The following is a 21,929-nucleotide window of genomic DNA, read 5'->3' on the forward strand; positions in this document are numbered from 1 at the left end:
TCAACAAAGATCTCAACATTGCTCTGAAGTTCAGAATTGACAACAACGATTTCAATAGTTGATTCATTTACCCCCTCTCCCCTCCTCTCTCCTCTCTCCTCTCTTGCTTTCGCTCTGTACCTGGCTCGCTCTCCTCGTTCAGCAGATTCATGATGTAATCGCTCACTTCCTTCTCCTGAGCGTCCTGTTTTTTCTCCTGATCAGCAAGCTGCTTCGCTCTCCCCCTCCTGCGGAGAGAACAGCAACCTCTCCATCTGTCTCTCTATCCATCCATCTCTCCATGTGTCACTCCATCTCTATCCATCTCTATCTCTGTCAACATATCCATCTATCACCCACATAGTCTCTCTCTCTCTCTCCTCTTTCCCCTCTCACCTGATCTTGATCAGTATGAAGATGACCAGCAGTAGCAACAGGACAGAGCCACCCACGATGCAGCAGTTAATGATCTGCTGAGTGGCTGAAAAGAGAGAATGTGAGACGAGAGAGGAAGGGGAGGAGGAAAGGGAGGGGGGTGTACTCGCACTTGGGCTCCCCTCTAAAGCAGGGAGCCTCTTTGATTCAGGAGGAGGGGGTAGTGTCCTCTGAAGCAGGGGGAGGGTACTCAGTCAGGTTCTCATCTGAAACAGGGGGCCTGTGATGTAGGGGGAGGGTTTGACAGGGTGGGAGGGGGTAGTGTAAGTCAGGCTCTCATTTGATGCAGGAGGAGGGTGATTTGGAGGGGGGTAGTGTACTCACAGTCAGGCTCTCCTCTGAAGCAGGGAGCCCAGTGATGTTGGGGGAATAGAATATCTTTATTTTCTATATAGCGCCTTTCATAGTGGACCACCATCACAAAGCGCTTTACTGAGGCAGGCTGTGAACTGTGCATTACATTCAGAGTCACTTAGAATAGGACACTGGTTTAACATCTCATCAGCAGGACGGAGCACAAGGAGGTGAAGTGACTTGCTCAGGGTTACACAGTGAGTCAGCCAGTGGCTGATGTGGGATTTGAACCAGTGACCTGGTTACAAGCCCTGGACTTTAACCAGTAGACCACACTGCCCTGAGCCTATAAGGGGGTATTGTACTCACAGTCAGGCTCTCCTCTGAAGCAGGGGGCATCAGTGATGCAGCAACGCAGGGCTCTGCACTGGTCTTTGTCCACCTTCACCCCCGGACCAGTGCAGGGCACCGAAGTGGAGGGCAGGGGATACCAACACTCTGAGAGAAGGGGGGGGGGGGGGGGTCAACACTTTGAGCTGCGCTAGACCAATCAGAACCAGGGTTACTGTGTACAGTTATGATCATAAGTTTTGCATCACCTGTAGAATGAAATCACTGTGCTTCATAAAGTCGAACGAAACCTGGTGAATAATCTGACGTTAACATATTTCGTACAAATTAGGTACTGCTTTGTAGTTTTCCATAAAATGAAAAATAATCTATCCATTATCTGTAACCGCTTAAAGGTTGCGGTGAGCCAGAGTCTAACCCAGCAGACACAGGGCGCAAGGCGGGACTATACCCTGAATGGGATGCCAGTCCACCACGGGGCAACTAAGAGACAATTTAGAGAGGACCTAGCCAGCATGTCTTTAGACTGTGTGAGGAGACTGGAGTACCCAGAGAAAACCCACACGAACACGGGGAGAACATGCAAACTCCATGCAGACAGACCCCTGAGGCCAGGGGCGAACCAGAACCCTAGAGTTGTGAGGCAGCAGCCCTAACCAGCATGCCACCATGCCTCCCTCTGGACAATAATGACATTTCAAAATCCAAAAATATTGGCACTTACACTTAATATAAGATCCTTCAAAAAAAGCATGCTGACTCCAAGCATTTACTGAACACTAGCCACGGGACAAAGCCTGAGATACACAATGCCTGGTAGTTTAACAAATAATCTTTAGATTTAAAAAAAGCAATTTCAGTTAGAAAACGGATTGTTTGAATGCTGCATGCTGATTGGTCCATCAGTTACAATATCTGGCACAGTGTCATGATTAGGAATTACTTAGGAACCAAAGCTGCATCAATTCATAAGAGCGACTCTCCCGAAAATGAAAGACAAAGTTGACTCGTCACGCTGAGGTAAATAAATGTAACATTGCGTCTGGAAACGGGATGGGGGTACTGCTGTACATGGCTGCATTCATTCGATCACCAATCACAAGGAATGGCTCCAGTCCCTGAACCGCTGAACACCCTCATATCATGATCAAACCACCTCCAGGTTTAACTGTAGACACAAGGATTTCTTCATTAAAGGATTCCCTTTTTTTTCTCCAAAATACTTTAGGCAAAAGTTCTATTTCAGTCTCATTGGACCAGAGAATTCTGTTGAAGAATGCTTCAGATTCCTGTTCGTATTTTGAGGCAAATTTTAGGTTTGCTTTATGAATTTTCTTTAAAAGTAGTTTGCAGCGAGGTCAACTTGCATAGAACTCTTCTGTGTTCAGGTGCCGTGTAGAGTTCTTTCATGCACTACTGTGTCTGATGCTTCTAAATCTTTCTTTAAAAAGTAAATAGAGGGGTTTCCGAAAAAAAAAAACAGCGTCTCACGTCCCCACGTGTTGCTACAGCTGTTTAAATAACATACCTGTAATTTTTATTTTCATTGTTAACATCCTGACAACGTTACGCTTACAACTTTAAAGTCTTTTTCAAAGCTATTTTCCAAATGGCGCTCTGGGGAAAGAGCGATTCGGGTGGATTTTTCAACAGACATGTTGTTCTCACTTAGTTATATTATATGTGTCATTTCCATGGTTCCGGGCAGGTTTATTTACACAGCTGTTTACTGCATGGAAAGGGAATGTAAAGGTGTGTTCGGTGGGTTTATTCCAACACGGTTATGTTATTCTCTCCTGTTTGTATTACATGTATAATTCTCAGCGTCGTTACACCTTCAGAATCCGGGATGTTTTTGGCGATTAAAAAAAAGGGGTTAATAATAACGCGCCATTAATGGGTTCTCATTGCTAAAATATTCTCTTCACGTGTGTGTTGCTTTTTAATGCAATTGAATTCATTATAGTGCCATTGTCCCCATGGAAACCGCGTGTGCCCTGTAGCCTCACCTCAGAAATACTTAGTAAAACTTTCAGAAAAATCCGCCTGCCTTTTATCTTCATAAAAACTCGTGTGCTGTTTAGTGTACAATAGAGCCAATGGAAGTGAATTACCTACCAGCAATGTTACATACAGCATGCAGGAAGGCAGGCACCTCCCAGACAAACACTGACCATCCACAGCGCATTAATACAACGCCATAGCCAGAGTTGTACCGAATCACCCTGTATCGATGAATCGCGATGCTTTCTTTACATGACGTATCGTTATGGAGGTCTGTATTGCTTGTGATACAAGCCCGCAGCATAAACAACTACAGCTCCCAGCATCCCTCGCCGCTGCCAAGGGCGATGAGGCATGCTGGGAGCTGTAGTCATAGCTCATTGTGTTTCTCGAATGAAGTGCATTTGGTAGCTGGTAACAGTTCTTCATGAAGCGATTATTTGATCTTATTGTGCATCACATAAAAGCCTCCTCTCTCTTTCCTCTCCTGTTTCTGTACCTCCTTTCCGGCTCGTGGTGCATTTTGGGGTTCCATGGCAGCACCCCCTTTTTAAACAGTCTGCCTCATCCTTAACCTCAATTCCACAGGACACTGCTGTATCTGGATTCACACACTCTGAGAGAGAGGAGCGAAGGAGATGTTAGTTTGCATTAAAAACACTGTAACCATATCAATACCAGCCCCTCAGTACAAGATAAAGGCACACTGAAGGCAGATAATGCTGATGAAATAGTTTTTAAATATGAATTTAATCTAATTGTATACATTGTTTCTTCACACATTGTACAGCACATTAAAAAAGTAAACTAACCTTTATAAAAGTGTTCCATGGTAAAAGCACAGCAAAGTGTAATAATCATAAAGCATAGGCAAGCATTCTAAAGCACAAAGAGGATGATAAAGCAGATTTAAAAGCATAGGGAAGCATTGTAAAGCACAGAGAGGTCTGGTAAAAAATAGGGAAGCATTGTAAAGCACAGAGAGTTCTGGTAAAGCACAGGGAAGCATTGTAAAGCACAGAGGTATGGTAAAGCACAGGGTAGCATTGTAAAGCACAGAGGTATGGTAAAGCACAGGGAAGCATTGTAAAGCACAGAGAGGTCTGACAAAGCATAGGAAAGCATTGTAAAGCACAGAGAGGTCTGATAAAGCATAGGGAAGCATTGTAAAGCACAGAGAGGTCTGACAAAGCATAGGGAAGCATTGTAAAGCACAGAGAGGTCTGGTAAAGCACAGGGAAGCATTGTAAAGCACAGAGGTATGGTAAAGCACAGGGAAGCATTGTAAAGCACAGAGAGGTCTGGTAAAGCATAGGGCAAGCATTGTAAAGCACAGAGGTCTGGTAAAGCACAGGGAAGCATTGTAAAGCACAGAGAGGTCTGGTAAAGCATAGGGAAGCATTGTAAAGCACAGAGAGGTCTGACAAAGCATAGGGAAGCATTGTAAAGCACAGAGAGGTCTGGTAAAGCACAGGGAAGCATTGTAAAGCACAGAGAGGTCTGGTAAAGCATAGGGAAGCATTGTAAAGCACAGAGAGGTCTGGTAAAGCACAGGGAAGCATTGTAAAGCACAGAGAGGTCTGGTAAAGCACAGGGAAGCATTGTAAAGCACAGAGAGGTCTGGTAAAGCACAGGGAAGCATTGTAAAGCACAGAGAGGTCTGGTAAAGCATAGGGAAGCATTGTAAAGCACAGAGAGGTCTGGTAAAGCACAGGGAAGCATTGTAAAGCACAGAGAGGTCTGGTAAAGCATAGGGAAGCATTGTAAAGCACAGAGAGGTCTGACAAAGCATAGGGAAGCATTGTAAAGCACAGAGAGGTCTGGTAAAGCATAGGGAAGCATTGTAAAGCACAGAGAGGTCTGGTAAAGCACAGGGAAGCATTGTAAAGCACAGAGAGGTCTGGTAAAGCATAGGGAAGCATTGTAAAGCACAGAGAGGTCTGGTAAAGCATAGGGAAGCATTGTAAAGCACAGAGAGGTCTGACAAAGCATAGGGAAGCATTGTAAAGCACAGAGAGGTCTGGTAAAGCACAGGGAAGCATTGTAAAGCACAGAGAGGTCTGGTAAAGCATAGGGAAGCATTGTAAAGCACAGAGAGGTCTGGTAAAGCATAGGGAAGCATTGTAAAGCACAGAGAGGTCTGGTAAAGCATAGGGAAGCATTGTAAAGCACAGAGAGGTCTGGTAAAGCATAGGGAAGCATTGTAAAGCACAGAGAGGTCTGGTAAAGCATAGGGAAGCATTGTAAAGCACAGAGAGGTCTGGCAAAGCATAGGGAAGCATTGTAAAGCACAGAGAGGTCTGGTAAAGCATAGGGAAGCATTGTAAAGCACAGAGAGGTCTGGTAAAGCACAGGGAAGCATTGTAAAGCACAGAGAGGTCTGGTAAAGCATATGGCATACTAATCCAGAGTATAACCATCGGGGAAAACATGGAGGAAAACGTTATCATGCAAAGAGATTAACAAACGCTTTCTTTGTTAGATACTTACTTAGAGGCGCGAAAAAGCCCTGGGCCTCTGTGCCTAACAACAAACATCAAATATATATAATAAATACATATATATATATATATATATATATATATATATATATATATATAGATATATATATATATATAGATAGATAGATAGATAGATAGATAGATAGATAGATAGATAGATAGATAGATAGATAGATAGATAAACATACACACTCATACACACAAAATATTATAGATTATATTCAAAATAAAAACATGTATTAAAGTAAGTCAAAATTACAATCACTTAACTTTCAGACACGCAGAGTAATTTAAATTTGAACCTCAAGCCATCAAAATGACTTCCGTGTCTAGTGTTGAGGTGGTATAGGTGAATAAAATACAGCAACGACCCCTGGTCTTGAGGCTCAAAGCAGGAGACGGAGACGGGAATCGGACGCTAACAAAAAGGCTTTATTAATTAAGCAGGGTCCGTGTTTGGGTCGGGACCGCACCACAAAAACAATGCATCCTTCCTCCCCTCTCTATCCTAATAACTCGCTCGCTTTCTCACTCGCTCTACTCCACACACACACACAGGCTCCGGCTCTATCAAGTACTCAAGCAATAAATTACTGCTCGAGTAATTATTACATATACATATATATATATATATATATAGACACACACACACACTTCTGGATCTCCACAGTGACGCAGGCTGCCCTGAAGCCCCGATTCTGATGCCCTGCGGTTCAATACTGTACCCCGGTATGCTGCTGGCTGGTGAAATTTAAAGGGTTTCTTACCGGCAATGCTGGCGCAGAGCAAGAGAGCGAGGGAGAGAAGCCACATGACTGAAAATTATAATTATAATAATAGACAGGTTATTGTAAATTAAAACACAGACAGCCCAATAATCCCGTTTCCTAGCAACGGCTCAAACAGAACGCTGCAGATCGATTGTTCTCCCCGCCACTAATCCAGAATGTTTCTCATTTGTTCCATAAACCCCGCCCCTCTCCTGACGTGTGAACCTCACCTCGTCATGAGAGTGAAGAACACGGAATCGTGGATATAAAGGATTAGATCGGACTCTCTTATCCAAAGAGACTTACAGGGGTACAATTAATTACTTTTACATGCAAACTTTGCGGTAACATTCATGCAGTCGATTTTTTAACTGGAGCATTCTGGGTAAAGTACCTTGCTCAAGGGTACAGCAGCAGTGCCTGACCAGAGGTATAACAGCCTCAACACGTGTGTGACTTTACATCTGAAATGGGGCTAAATATACTTTTAAAAAAATAGTGTTATCTTGCATAAACAATTACAACATCAAGGATTTTTTTTTTTTCTGTAAATTTTCACTGACACTTGTAATCCTCCTGACTGCTTAAAACTTTTGAGTTTTATACAATCGTTTGTCTGTCATTGTCACATTACATCTGTTTAAAAAGGTACCAGTTAAAATGACCGCTTTCAGAACTGCAGGGCTTCTATTGTTAAAATCGCGTCTTTTCAAATGGCTATTTATACAGATTCTTAATCAGCTCATTTGGCAATTTTAACTCAAATACCAAATACTGAGCAACTGTCATTTTATGAAAAACTGTAAAGCACTTTGAGATGTGCTGTATGAATTGCGCTATAACAAATAAAGATTATTATTATTATTATTATTATTCCTAGAGGGGACATTTTCAAAGTATGCACCTTTGTCATGCAGTCTCAGGTTACTGATAAAAATAATTTATTTGATTTCCATTGTAAAGCTGTATATGGGGGGGGGGGGGTTGTGACAGGACATCTGAGTGAAGACGTACCCAGACCAGGAAGCTGACAGAGACAGGACTGCGGGTCTGTGCACGTTTTTATTAACACCAAAATAAAATCAAAACGTTGTACAAAAACAACGCTCACAGAGCAAAATCAAAAGGTGTAGCAAAACAAATCTCACAACAGAAAACATAAATATCCCTCCACCAAACCAGCAACAATCAGCAATAATTTTTTTCATTTTCTCTCTCTCTCTCTCTCTCTCTCTCTCTCACACACATTTTTCCTCCTCTTTGAACGCCCATAACTATATAACTCAATCCACGCTGCCAAACAAAACAAACAAAAACATCACGCTTTTTAAATAAACACAAAACACATTTACATACACCACCAATAAAATCACCTGTTTAAATAAACACCAAACACTACACTTTGCCCTGCCCCACTAATCACACACAGGGCTCTTCTGCCCTGATACAGGGGGTGTTATATTGCAGTCAGAGCCTGTTAACAACACAACTATGTTTGAGGTGATCAAAGCTTAGAGTGGACTTGAAAGAGCTGGAGAATTGGTCACGAGTGACGAGTTACATATGATAACCCTAACGTTCAAACTGACTCAACAATGCAGGAGACAGAAGTGGAATCTTGCAGACGCAATCACAATCTATTTCAGATTATGAATGTGATGTAACGGTACCAGAGAGGTCAACACGATGATGAATGGTCCAAACAAAAGGTCATAGTTTTCATCCGCGAGTGTGCGTTTTTGATCTGAAATGATTAGAAGCAAGTTTATTCTTTTGTTTTTGGTAATTGTTTCTGTATTTTAGTCAAATTTACTCCTTGCGTTTAGGTGTCCTGAAGTTTCTGAAATTCTGCGAATTCTTTTATGTCCTTCAAGAGCCTCTAACTGATTGAACGTCCTACCACATTCAGAGCAGTGATAGGGCTTCACTCGTGCGTGAATTTTCTGGCATCTTTTAAGGTTTGATAAGTGACTGAAACTCTTCAAACAGTCACTACATTGATAAGGTTAATTTTTTGTGAGTCTGCCGGTGGATTTTAAAGGAACTTAAATGTGTGAAACTCCTCCCACACTCAGTACAGTGATACGGTTTCTCTCCCGTGTGAATGCGCTGGTGTGACTGAAGATGTCCTAACTGTGTGAATCTCTTCCCACACTCAGAGCAGTAATAAGGTTTCTCCCCTGTGTGACTGCGTTGGTGTATTTTAAGATTTTGTAATAGCGTGAAACTCCTCCCACACACAGTGCAGTGATAAGGTTTCTCTCCTGTGTGACAGCGATGGTGTCTTTTAAGATTTTGTAACAGCGTGAAACTCCTCCCACACTCAGTACAGCGATAAGGTTTCTCTCCTGTGTGAACACGCTGGTGGATTTTTAGATGTGAAAAACAACTGAACCTCTTCCCGCAATCAGCACAGGGAAATGTAGCCCCTCCTGTGTGATTTCCTTTAGCAGCTAGAAAAAAAAAAAAGAGGAGAGATAAAGGTTACTATAAAGCATTCTTACACATTCACTCTTCTGCAGGGCTTCCCCTCATAACCATGACCAACTCCTAGAGTGAACTCTGATGAGAATACAGTCAAACCCGCTTAATATCACTCCTGTTAATACCAGCTGCCAGGCTCAATATAACAGGTGTCAATAAGTACAAATGCCACTTTAATTCATCACTTTAATTATTAACACACTCCAGTTAATATCACCAACATTTACCAGTCACTGATTTCCACCCCACTTAATAGGGATTTGAGGAATAAAAGTATAAGATCAGGTTTATATGCAAGTGCTGTATTGAAATGTTTCTTCTGGTGACAATTACAATCACCCACTGATGAGACATGTGATCCCAGCACCACTATACAGCTGAGGGAGCAGCACAACTGCAAACAGTCTACCAGAAAGTGGGTGCACATCTAGCAGGGGTCACAGCAGCAATGACAGTTATGTTGTAAGCCTGTGACAATGTGGTTGGGCAGCCTCCCTAGCTTAAACTGAGGTGGAAAGACAACAATATGAATCTTCTGCACACTTCTAGAGTTTAGTTACCAGCTTCTGCAAGATTAATAGACAGCTCAGTGTTTTCTTGTGTTGGATAATTACCTCTAAATCCCAGTTCACATTCAGGTGGGCAATCATCACGCAGGCTGGATCCCAGATTGTTGTTCTCCTCAAGTGCACAGGCATTATTTTCAGTAGGATCTTCCTCTGCGATGGGGACACATTCCTGTTCTATGAATTCCTCTTTAATAGGAACACATTCCAGTCGAGGGACCTCTTCATCTTTAACACACGCCAGCTCTGTAACCTGCTCTAGACTCGCACACCACTCCTGGTGAAAGGACTCCTCTTGTGTGTGAACGGCTTCTATCCTTGGCCCCGCAGATTTAGGTATAGCACGGCTCTCTTTGGGATCTGTGTGGAAGAAAAATGTACAAAATTGTAACTCTTACTTACTAGCCAGGTTCCTCTACAAAGCCAGCCCCTTGTCAGAATTCTATGGAGAGATGTCATTGGATTAAAGCTAAGGACAATGATTCCAATAATAACACAACCAAGTCAATAAACTCTTCACACCCAGGAGCTTGACAGTGGAAGTGGACAGCAAGCTACCAGGAAGACAAAGGCCAGCCCTGCAGGTGCTTGAGCTCACTGCTCAACAGATCAAAATCATTAATTATGGCCTCAAGAGACTTTTCCAGGCACTACAGGATGGTGAGCTGGAATGAGCTTGGATCCAACATTGCCCGGCGCCAGTACAGATCGCAGTTTGGCCGGTGGTTATGAAGCACCACAGGCCCGACTGGGCCGGTAACATTTTTTAACTTTATAATGTACATAGTATAGTGCACATGGCTTCAGTTTCATGAAGGCTGGAAAATGGGTCCTTTTGTTAAAGCAAGCAGCTGCACCAATAAGCCAAAAGCAAAGTGTTTAAATCAGTAATGATAAAGAAAGAAATCTGGGGAAAAAAATGAAGACGAAAATATAGAGAGGAGTGGAAGAAAGGCTTAATCTGGCTTCACGATGGCAGTGAAACAGATGTAAGTTTCCCAGAGTTCGCAAGTTTGTCTGTTGCTGTGACTGTGGCGAAAAGATGCACAGATGGATACCCAGATACGCCACATGGAAGCTGGACAACGGGATCCAACTGTCTTGAAATGTCTTCATCTAGACAATGTGAGGAAGCTATAAAAAAGGCTAACAAGATGCTTGGATACATTGTGAAAAGTGTTGAATTTAAATCAAGGGAAGTAATGTTAAAACTGTACAATGCACTAGTAAGACCTCATCTTGAATATTGTGTTCAGTTCTGGTCACCTTGCTATAAAAAAGATATTGCTGCTCTAGAAAGAGTGCAAAGAAGAGCGACCAGAATTATTCCGGGCTTAAAAGGCATGTCATATGCAGACAGGCTAAAAGAATTGAATCTGTTCAGTCTTGAACAAAGAAGACTACGTGGCGACCTAATTCAAGCATTCAAAATTCTAAAAGGTATTAAGAACATAAGAACATAAGAAAGTTTACAAACGAGAGGAGGCCATTCGGCCCATCTTGCTCGTTTGGTTGTTAGTAGCTTATTGATCCCAAAATCTCATCAAGCAGCTTCTTGAAGGATCCCAGGGTGTCAGCTTCAACAACATTACTGGGGAATTGACAGTGTCGACCCAAGGAACTTTTTCAGCCTGAAGAAAGAAACAAGGACCAGGGTCACAAATGGAGATTAGAAAAAGGGGCATTCAGAATAGAAAACAGGAGGCACTTTTTTACACAGAGAATTGTGAGGGTCTGGAATCAACTCCCCAGTAATGTTGTTGAAGCTGACACCCTGGGATCCTTCAAGAAGCTGCTTGATGAGATTCTGGGATCAATAAGCTACTAACAACCAAACGAGCAAGATGGGCCGAATGGCCTCCTCTCGTTTGTAAACGTTCTTATGTCTAACGTTTTGATTTGGGATACGATACGCTCAGGTCAGAAATGCCATTCACAATCTTCACAGGACTCGTTCATATCAGCAGTAAGGTTGCTGCCGACTCAGCATTTAATTTATCCCAGTCACACTTGGGAAACTGGCTCCATTGCGGCTCTGAAATGGACCCGCCTCCCCATTGTAATCTATGGAGGGTTTGAGCCAAGATGGCGGACATGGGGTACAGTTTCCTATGTATGAAGTCAATGTCAGCATTTAATTGATCCCAGTCACACTTGGGAAACTGGCTCCATTGTGGCTCTGAAATGGACCCAGCTCCCCATTGTAATCTATGGAGGGTTTGAGCCATGATGGCGGACTTGGGGTACGGTTTCCTATGTATGAAGTCAATTGACGTATGAAGTATGTATGAAGTCAGTTGACTCGGCCACAATATAAAAGACCTGCAGTTTTGGCTGAACGGGGGTTGGGGTGTTCAGGGGTGCAGAACGGGAGTAGAGAGAGGTAATTGGTACGGGTGCTGGTTCAACACCATTGTGATGCTTGTTTTAGTTATTTGTTTGTCCAAAGTGCCTCTGTGTTTTATAAAGTGGTTCTGTTTTGTTAAATCTTTTTATTTATAATTAAAACGCCCAAGCAGCGCATTCGTTCCCCAGTGCTACTTCTTCCAAGCCAACCTGCCACGCCCATTTACTGCATATATAATTTATATCACAACAGTTTGGGACTGACCAACTGCTGGTTAATGACAGAATATCATACAGCATCTCTTCATTTTAACAAGAAGCCTTTGCCTGTACAGAATCAAAAGACAACACATGGGAATTAGTTATTTTAAATAATGTAATACAGTCTGCAAAGTAAATGTTTATCATGTTACCATTTACTTCCCATCTCGTCATAACTGTGTTTGAAATTTAAAAGGTTTGCAACACCAATAAGATAAAACTATAATAACTAACTAACTTATTGAAGACAACACCCAATGATCGAGGGACTCTGTATAACTTTGTCGCTTTGCACGTTCTGTGGACCCTTGTGTTTTCTTCCTTCATTTATCTTTTTCAGGATTCGACTTTCTTATACTCGAAATAATGAATTAGACTGGGGTACTATCAGGACAGTGGAGTTGAGTTAATAACTCCACAATCTAACCAAGACCTCACCAATAAAAATGAATAAGAAGCTATTTAAAGAGTTTGTTGACCAAGCAATACCATCAAAAGCTCAATCTCACCTTGTAATAGTCCCTGGTTCCCGTTCCTGCGGCAGTCTTGTTCACTCCAGTCGGGGTTCATGTTTCTGAGAGGTTGGTTACTGTCCGCATCTGCAGCGCTCATGCATTCCCGCACCGCTTTCAACTCGCTCTCTGATATTTCCAATCTCAGCTTCAGCCTTTCATTCTCTTTCTCCTTCCCAGCCATTGCAATCTGAAACTCGTTCAATTTACTGCCCACAACTCTTGTGATTTCCCACAAGACGGTGTCTACAGCCGCTTTCACTGCGTGCTCGATGGCAGAGCCGAGCTCGTCTTGCAAGAGCGAAACGGACACGCTGACGTCCATCCTCGCTGAGTTTGAGGCTCGAGTAGAGGGATCCTCTTTGATTTTAATGTAGTATTGTTTAATGGAGAATTAACATTCATATAAATCAGCACTCCTGGAAGAAAGAAAGAAAAACCGACACCCTGGGATCCTTCAAGAAGCTGCTTGATGATATTCTGGGATCAATAAGCTGCTGTCAACCAAACGAGCAAGATGGGCCGAATGGCCTCCTCTCGTTTGTAAACTCCCTTATGTTCTGAAACAAACAAACGAACAGACTCGTCTTACTTTGCAAGGAGTAACTTTTTAGCATCGTGTACAGCTACAATTTAAAGCGCGTCTGTTTCCTCAGTAACAAATCATATTGACAATTTAAACATTTGCGCACAGCTGATACCCAAACAGAAATTGGACTCTTTGTTTGAGAACTCAGCGCAGGTAGCAAACAAACATATTAATCAGTGAAACATTGTAACCAATCTAATTACTTTAATCAGCAGATTCTGTAAAAACCCGCAAGTCTGCGTCTCTCTCTCTCTCTCTCTCTTTCAGCATAAACAAAGCAGCCTTTGCTATTTCCTGTACTGAAAGGTAGCGTCACATTGGCTGCAGAAACCCTAATCCCACCTTGCGAGACTGGTTGGCTGGCGTGGAGAGAGGCTGTGTGTGAAACCGGGTAGCAGGCTTCACCATGTTGGCTCATGCCGCGGTGTGCTTTCCTATGAAATGTCCTGTTGTGCATTTGAAACATCGCCAGTTTGGTCTCTCTGCTTTGCACTGTTTTGCATTGCAAAATTGCTGCTTTTTTTTTTTTTTTTTTTTTAAAACTGTTTCCCAGTAGAGCGGCGGGGGTTTGCAGATGCGTGGCTAGCTGTGAATTTGCCTCTCTCACTGAATGCATGCCTGCTACAGGGCTTCCCAGGGTCCTAAACTCTGCTAGGTACAGACCGGCCATGACTTTTGCAGATAAGGTTTGATGACATAAGGGGGTTTAACAGGAAGAGTTTGGAGCAAAATACAACAGTTGTACGGGAGATTCCCGGTGAATACGGGAGGGTTGACAGGTTTGATTGCATTTAAATCTGCAGGAGAGCACTTTGAAACCAGTCTGAATGATTTTTTTTTTTTTATAGTTGACATTCTCTGCGATTCTCAACTGCCAGCCGCTATTATAGCACCAGCTTCAGCCCCTCCTACCAAAAAACTAAAGTCAGGAACTGTTAATCATTTACAAGCTATACTCTTTGTACTTTGCTAAACAAGAGAGGTACAATTATCAGTTTATTTTGTTTTGCAAGCTGGCACTGTAAATGACACAGTATGGCGAGTTATAATTCTGTGTCACCCAGAGGCTAAAGGGTTAATTGTACCCTGCCATGTGTTCGTTTCTTTTGTAAATTATAAACAATTCCTGCGTTTATTATTTTTGGTAGAAGCGGTTGAAGCTGGTGCTGTAATTGTGTTATTATACAGTATGGGAAGTATAATTCTGTGCCACCCAGAGGCTAAAGGCTTAACTGTACCCTGGCATGCTTTAGTTTCATTTGTTTGTCAAGGTACAGCTTCAGACTGGTCACTTTGATGTGGTTGTAGCAGAGGTGTGCATTGTGTTTAGGAGGGTGTCCAAACTTAATTTTAGATTTCAACAAACAAGATCCAAAGTAGATTATTCACTTTAATGTTTCCCTAACTAAATCAAAACGCCCAGAAATGTGTTTTAATTAGGCCAAAAAAAAAAAAAGAATGAAAAAGTGTGGTTCGGGTTATGCTGGGAAAAAAAACCCCAGGGTAAGCATATTTTTTTAAATTTTATTATTTCCTTAACAAGCAGCGTGCGCATGATAAACGTGGCAAGTACTGGTTTCCAGTACCTTGTTAATAACCCCTGGTGTACTTTCATTAGTCACACTGTCATGGTGCTTCATTCTCATAAGAACATAAGAACATAAGAAAGTTTACAAACGAGAGGAGGCCATTCGGCCCATCTTGCTCGTTTGGTTGTTAGTAGCTTATTGATCCCAGAATCTCATCAAGCAGCTTCTTGAAGGATCCCAGGGTGTCAGCTTCAACAACATTACTGGAGAGTTGATTCCAGACCCTCACGATTCTCTGTGTAAAAAAGTGCCTCCTATTTTCTGTTCTGAATGCCCCTTTGTCTAACCTCCATTTGTGAAACATGGTCCTTGTTTCAGGTCGAATCTCCCCATCACCTCACAGCTGGCTCGGTCTCATTCCGAGGGATTCACCTTCATTAATAAACTGTCCGCCTGCTTTATTTCATTTCTACAGGCAGGCAGCTCTAGGGAGTGAAACACTGAGACTAAAATACAGCAGCAGCAGCAGCATTACTGTGACTAATGACTGTCAATAAACTGTCTTCTACACTGAATTTAACTGCCATAAAACGTCAGCTGTAAACAAACACGTCTGCAATAATTTTTAATCTTGATGCAATGCAGAAAATAACTATAAACAGACGTGACGATGAATTAACAGTTAAGTGAAACAAGTCAGAGTTAAAGTTTTAAAACTCCTACATAAGTTGAGGGGTTTTTTTTTGTGTTTTTTCAAATTCTAACATATTAAGATGCATGAAATTTACTTTGCATGTCAAGCTTAACATCAGTACCAGTTTTCTGTTATTAACACCTGATTATTAATATTATTATTATAGTTAGGAGGGGCACCAATAAAGATTATCTTGTCCAATACTGATTGCCGATGGTTATCTACCCATATCGACCAACATCGATAACACTGTGTAACAAAAAAAACATTTTTTTTTTGGTTCCTGGGTAGTAAGTGTTATTTCCTAATTGCTTATGCCTCAAAATATAGAAAATGGTTATTATTCCCCACAAACTTTGCTTTTGTGACCAGGACAGTGATATTTCAAAATATCACTATTTCCAATGGGAAAACGGGCAAATGTGTGTCTTTGTTCACATAAAGTCAGAAAAAAAACAACATATGAATCCAAATTAACATGTATTTATACTAAAGTAATACAAAGATGACTACAAAAGATTTAGAAGTGAGCAGTTTTTCAAGATACTGTAAATACAGTATAATTGTAAATCTCGAAAAACTACTCACTTCTAAATCTTTTGTAGTCCTTTTTGTATTACTTTAGTATAAATACAAAAAATGTATTCCAGAAAATTAATAAAAGAATAGAGTAGTATTATATTGTGTGCTCGACCGTAAAAGGGTCTTTTTCGACCTGAAAAAAGAAACAAGGGGTATTCAAAACAGAAAATAGGAGGCACTTTTTTACACAGAGAATCGTGTGGGTCTGGAACCAACTCCCCAGTAATGCTGTTGAAGTCGACACCCTGGGATCCTTCAAGAAGCTGCTTGATGAGATTCTGGGATCAATAAGCTACTAACAACCAAACGAGCAAGATGGGCCGAATGGCCTCCTCTCGTTTGTAAACTTTCTTATGTTCTAAATTGGCAGAAGAAAAGACCTTTTGTTTGGGCTTTAAAAACCTGTTTGGCAACAGTAAGAAATGCACCTTCGTCACACCTCTCTAAAATGGCACAGTGGATATGCACTGAAGTTTATTTTCCCCTCTGCTTACTGTCACGCCATATACTCATAAGAACATAAGAACATAAGAAAGTTTACAAACGAGAGGAGGCCATTCGGCCCATCTTGCTCGTTTGGTTGTTAGTAGCTTATTGATCCCAAAATCTCATCAAGCAGCTTCTTGAAGGATCCCAGGGTGTCAGCTTCAACAACATTACTGGGGAGTTGATTCCAGACCCTCACAATTCTCTATGTAAAAAAGTGTCTCCTATTTTCTGTTCTGAATGCCCCTTTTTCTAAACTCCATTTGTGACCCCTGGTCCTTGTTTCTTTTTTCAGGCTGAAAAAGTCCCTTGGGTCGACACTGTCAATACCTTTTAGAATTTTGAATGCTTGAATTAGGTCGCCACGTAGTCTTCTTTGTTCAAGACTGAACAGATTCAATTCTTTTAGCCTGTCTGCATATGACATGCCTTTTAAGCCCGGAATAATTCTGGTCGCTCTTCTTTGCACTCTTTCTAGAGCAGCAATATCTTTTTTATAGCGAGGTGACCAGAACTGAACACAATATTCAAGATGAGGTCTTACTAGTGCATTGTACAGTTTTAACATTACTTCCCTTGATTTAAATTCAACACTTTTCACAATGTATCCGAGCATCTTGTTAGCCTTTTTTATAGCTTCCCCACATTGTCTAGATGAAGACATTTCTGAGTCAACAAAAACTCCTACGTCTTTTTCATAGATTCCTTCTCCAATTTCAGTATCTCCCATATGATATTTATAATGTACATTTTTATTTCCTGCGTGCAGTACCTTACACTTTTCTCTATTAAATGTCATTTGCCATGTGTCTGCCCAGTTCTGAATCTTGTCTAGATCATTTTGAATGACCTTTGCTGCTGCAACAGTGTTTGCCACTCCTCCTACTTTTGTGTCGTCTGCAAATTTAACAAGTTTGCTTACTATACCAGAATCTAAATCATTAATGTAGATTAGGAATAGCAGAGGACCTAATACTGATCCCTGTGGTACACCGCTGGTTACCACACTCCATTCTGAGGTTGAGGATTCTCAATTGAGAAACTTTTCATTTAAACACATTGGAGTTAGAACGTGCATATTTAGACACAGCGCTACACAAACTGTGTCAGTTAACTTGAATGCTTGCTGCCCAGTCCTTGTCAGAAAACATTCTAGTTTTAATAAAATTAAAATTAATAACATGCTGTTTTAATAGCACTACAGTGGGATTTATAGAATTGTTTGCAAGATGTTTGCACACTGGTCAGGAAATTATATTTGCTTTCTATTTTTATTATTAATGGCGATCCAAGGTTTGGACATTGCCTTATCTGACCTGCCAGGGAATGTAATTGAGTATCCCTGGTGTACTGTGTGCAAGGTTTTTCCAATATGTTTTTTCTTTGTTCATTACACAAAAGGAAAACAGCAGGTCACCTTTGGCATTCATTCCCAGGTTACTGATACAAAGCGGTTTCTCCATTTCCACTGTGTATATGTATATTGGAGGGTGTTGTATTGCCATCAGTCTGTCAATAACAAAACTACGTTTGAGGTAAGAAATTCAGTCTTGACCAAAGCTGAACACTGACTTGACAGTTGGGAGACTTGCAGACGCAATTACGATGACAAAATCAGTTAACAAGATGGAGCAGTTCACATTTTCCATCCAAGAGTGCAGGATTTTGATCTGAAGTGATTAGCAGCAACACATTTATCAAGCAACTTTACTATTTTGCTTCCAGTAAATATCTCTATTTGACTCAAATTTGCTCCTGGTGTTTAGGTGTCCAAGTGTCTAAGATTCTGTTAATTATCTTGTGTCCTTCCAGATAGTTTGATAAATGACAAACTTTTCAGACTTTCACTACATTGATAAGATGTATTAGTGAGTCCGCTGGTGGATGTTCAAGGAACTTAAATATGTGAAACTCCTCCCACACTTAGTGCAGTGATAAGGTTTCTCTCCTGTGTGACTGCGCTGATGCGATCGAAGACTTCCTAACTGTGTGAATCTCTTACCGCACTCTGTGCAGTGATAAGGTTTCTCTCCTGTGTGAACGCGCTGGTGGTGTTTAAGATTCTGTAACATGGTGAAACTCCTCCCACACTCAGTGCAGTGATAAGGTTTCTCTCCTGTGTGAATGCGCAGGTGTGATTGAAGATTCTGTAACATCGTGAAACTCCTCCCACACTCTGTGCAGCGATAAGGTTTCTCTCCGGTGTGAATGCGCTGGTGGACTTTAAGACTTCCTAACTGTGTGAATCTCTTCTCACAGTCATTACAGTGATAAGGTTTCTCTCCTGTGTGAACGCGCTGGTGGATTTGAAGCTGTGATACATGACTGAAACGCTTCCCACAATCAGCACAGGGAAATGGAGCCCCTCCTGTGGGATTTCCCTTAGCAGCTAGAGCAAAGAAAACAGAAGAGACCAAGGTTACTGTACGGCATTCTTACACATTCGTTCTTCTATAGAGCTTGCCCTCATAACCATGACCAACTTCTAGAGTGAACTCTGATGAGAACACAGTCAAACCCACTTAATATCACTCCTGTTAATACCAGCCTCCTTTCATTATCAGCACATTGAAATTTGCCAGGCAGAATATAATGGGAGTCAATAAGGACAAATGCTTGAGAATATCACTCTGATTATTAACACACTCCAGTTCATATCACTCACACTTACCAGTCACCGATTTCCACTTAATATCACTGTGAGGAATACAAGTATAAGATCAAGTTTACATGCAAGTGCTGTATTGAAATGCTTCTTCTGAGCCCAGTTTTTCAAAATTTTTAATCTGGACCAAAGTGATTTAGATTCTGTAACCCTATATTTTGTGATGGAGATTACTTTTATGTGGATCATTTTGATCCGTTTTTCCAGAAAATATCACTGCTGGATTACATCCAGATAACAAATAATCACTCATTACAAAACCCAGTTTTTAAAGTAGGCTAGTTCTTAAAAATAAATTAGGTCTTATTTACGATATAACCTAATTTAACAAAATAAATAAGATTGTGGTAATAATGATTAATACACAACTCTGTTTTATTTTTGAAATTGTACAAAATTCGAATCCCTTTAATGTTAGTGGGCATATAACGCCTGCAAACAACGGTTATTTTATGTATGCCTTCTTAGGAGGAATTAAATAACTAAATCTAAAATTGAATAAAAATAAAACTTTTGAAAAAAGTATCTGTGTTTTTAGACATCCTCAACGTCTTCCTCATCGGAAGACTCGCTTCAAGGAGGCATAAGTGAAGTGTGTTTCTGCTTTTTTATTAAAGCTATACCTGTTTTCCTTTTTTGCTTGCATGGATACAAAACTTAAATATGTAAATATTATGTTCTAACTCTCTATTTTGACATATAGCATGTGTTTACTCTGACAATTCAAACAAAAGTATCGATGCTCTATGGTCATTTAGAAGCTAAATCCACCTCCACAGTTGAATCACAACAACCCTGATATTTTGGATCAAAGTGATCTTGCTCTCCTCTTTTAAATTCTCAAAAACCCAACTGCAACATTTAATCGTGATTAAAAAAAAGGGCGATCGGATTTACCAAAAACAAAATCCGGACACGGTAAACCAGATCGCATTTTCATGCTTTGAAAAAAAAAACCCAATTGCACAATATAATCCAGTTCAAAAAGCGGAGATCCGATTATCTGAGTTTTGAAAAAACGACCCCTGGTGTCACTTAGCAACCCGATTGGACTTGGGACGCAGATCGCAGCATGGCTATAAAGCTGTGGGAGCAGCACAACTGCAAACAGTCTACCAGAGACAGGATGAGGCAAAGATCTAAAAGCATTCGAAAGTGACATGATAGAGGGTGCACATCTAGCAGGTGCCACAGTAACAAGGATAGTTAGGTTGCAAGCCAATGACATAGTGACTAGGCAACATCCCTAGCTTAAATTGAGGCAGAAAGACCAGTTCAATTCAGCACACCTCTACTTCAGTAACCAGTTTCTGCAAGATTAATAGGCATCTCAAAGTTTCTTTTGTATAATTACCTCTAAATCCCAGTTCACGTTCAGGTGGACAATCATCACACAGGCTGGATCCCAGATTGTTGTTCTCCTCAAGTGCACAGGCATTATTTTCAGTAGGATCCTCCTCTGCGATGGGGACACATTCCTGTTCTATGAATTCCTCTTTAACAGGAACGCATTCCAGTCGAGGGACCTCTTCATCTTTAATACACGCCAGCTCTGTAACCTGCTTTAGACTCGCACACCACTCCTGGTCACAGGACTCCTCTTGTGTGTAAACTGCTTCTATCCTTGGCCCCTCCTGTGCTTCAGATTCAGGGACAGCACGGCTCTCTTTGGGATCTGTGTGAAAGAAAATGGTACAAAATTATAACTCATACTTGCCAGCCACATTTCTTTAAGTTGTACTAGTCTATATATCAATACTGAAACCATATTCGTTATTTTTGTTAATGTGTATTACATATGTTGCATTTATTGTTGTAGTGGATTTAAAAAAAACGTGCATGCAAAACAAATACAATCATGTTTCAGCTGCAGTGCTACTCAACCCTGCTGAATTAATATTTACTCAGCCCTACTAGTACTAACAGTTAGTACAGCTCTTATAAACGTTACCATAGAAATGCTCCACATTGAAGCAGTGAGGTATGGTACAGCATATTGAAACATGGTAAACGCACAGGATAACTATTGGCAAACCGCAAATTTACTGTAGTGCCTTTTATATTAAGGAAGTCCATAAACACTTTCAAGCAAAAACTAAGCGTTTGTCAAGGAGTGATTTCAACAACACACAAATTATAACAAAAAAAAACAAAAACGTTTTTTAAATTAGATTTATTTTTTTGCAAAAAAAAAAAAAAATATAGCCATTTTGTTAAATAACGATATCCAAAGGTCACAAACCATTAGCTTAACCCTCTGCAATATGGCGTGTTAAAATCTCAAATGGGACTATATGGGTTTATTTAATTTACTAGCCACAGACTGGTCAAGGTTCGCTCATATAGACTAGTGCTTTCTTACAGTTCGTAGAAAAAAAACATTTAAATATTAAATTGGACTAGGTGAGATATACAAAGACAGACTAGTACTTTGTTATAGTCTGGAGAATTAATTAGACTGTATCAATAGCACTCTTATTATTATTATTAATTTCTTAACAGACTTACAGTTGTATACAGTAAGACACATATGAAGAATTACAAATTAATTTTGTTCAACAACATTACTGGGGAGTTGATTCCAGACCCTCACAATTCTTTGTGTAAAAAAGTGTCTCCTATTTTCTGTTCTGAATGCCCCTTTCTAAGTCCATTTGTGACCCCTGGTCCTTTTTCATAGATTCAATATCCAAAGGTCACAAATTATTAGCTTAATCTAATATGGCGTAGCTTAAGAATCTAAATGGGACTATATGGGTTTATTTAATTTACTAGCCACAGACTGGTCAAGGTTCGCTCATATAGACTAGTGCTTTCTTACAGTTCGTAGAAAAAAAACATTTAAATATTAATTGGACTAGGTGCAGATATTTTCAAAGAC

General features: G+C 40.8%; 1 pseudogene; it reads right to left on the bottom strand.

Annotated features, from left to right (window-relative positions):
• Positions 1 to 7,283: 7,283 nt before the first annotated feature.
• The window catches only part of LOC121305906, a 30,055-nt pseudogene continuing 15,409 nt past the window's right edge, over positions 7,284 to 21,929 (bottom strand).

This window comes from Polyodon spathula, chromosome 45, assembly GCF_017654505.1.
Source record: "Polyodon spathula isolate WHYD16114869_AA chromosome 45, ASM1765450v1, whole genome shotgun sequence".
Taxonomy (NCBI): domain Eukaryota; kingdom Metazoa; phylum Chordata; class Actinopteri; order Acipenseriformes; family Polyodontidae; genus Polyodon; species Polyodon spathula.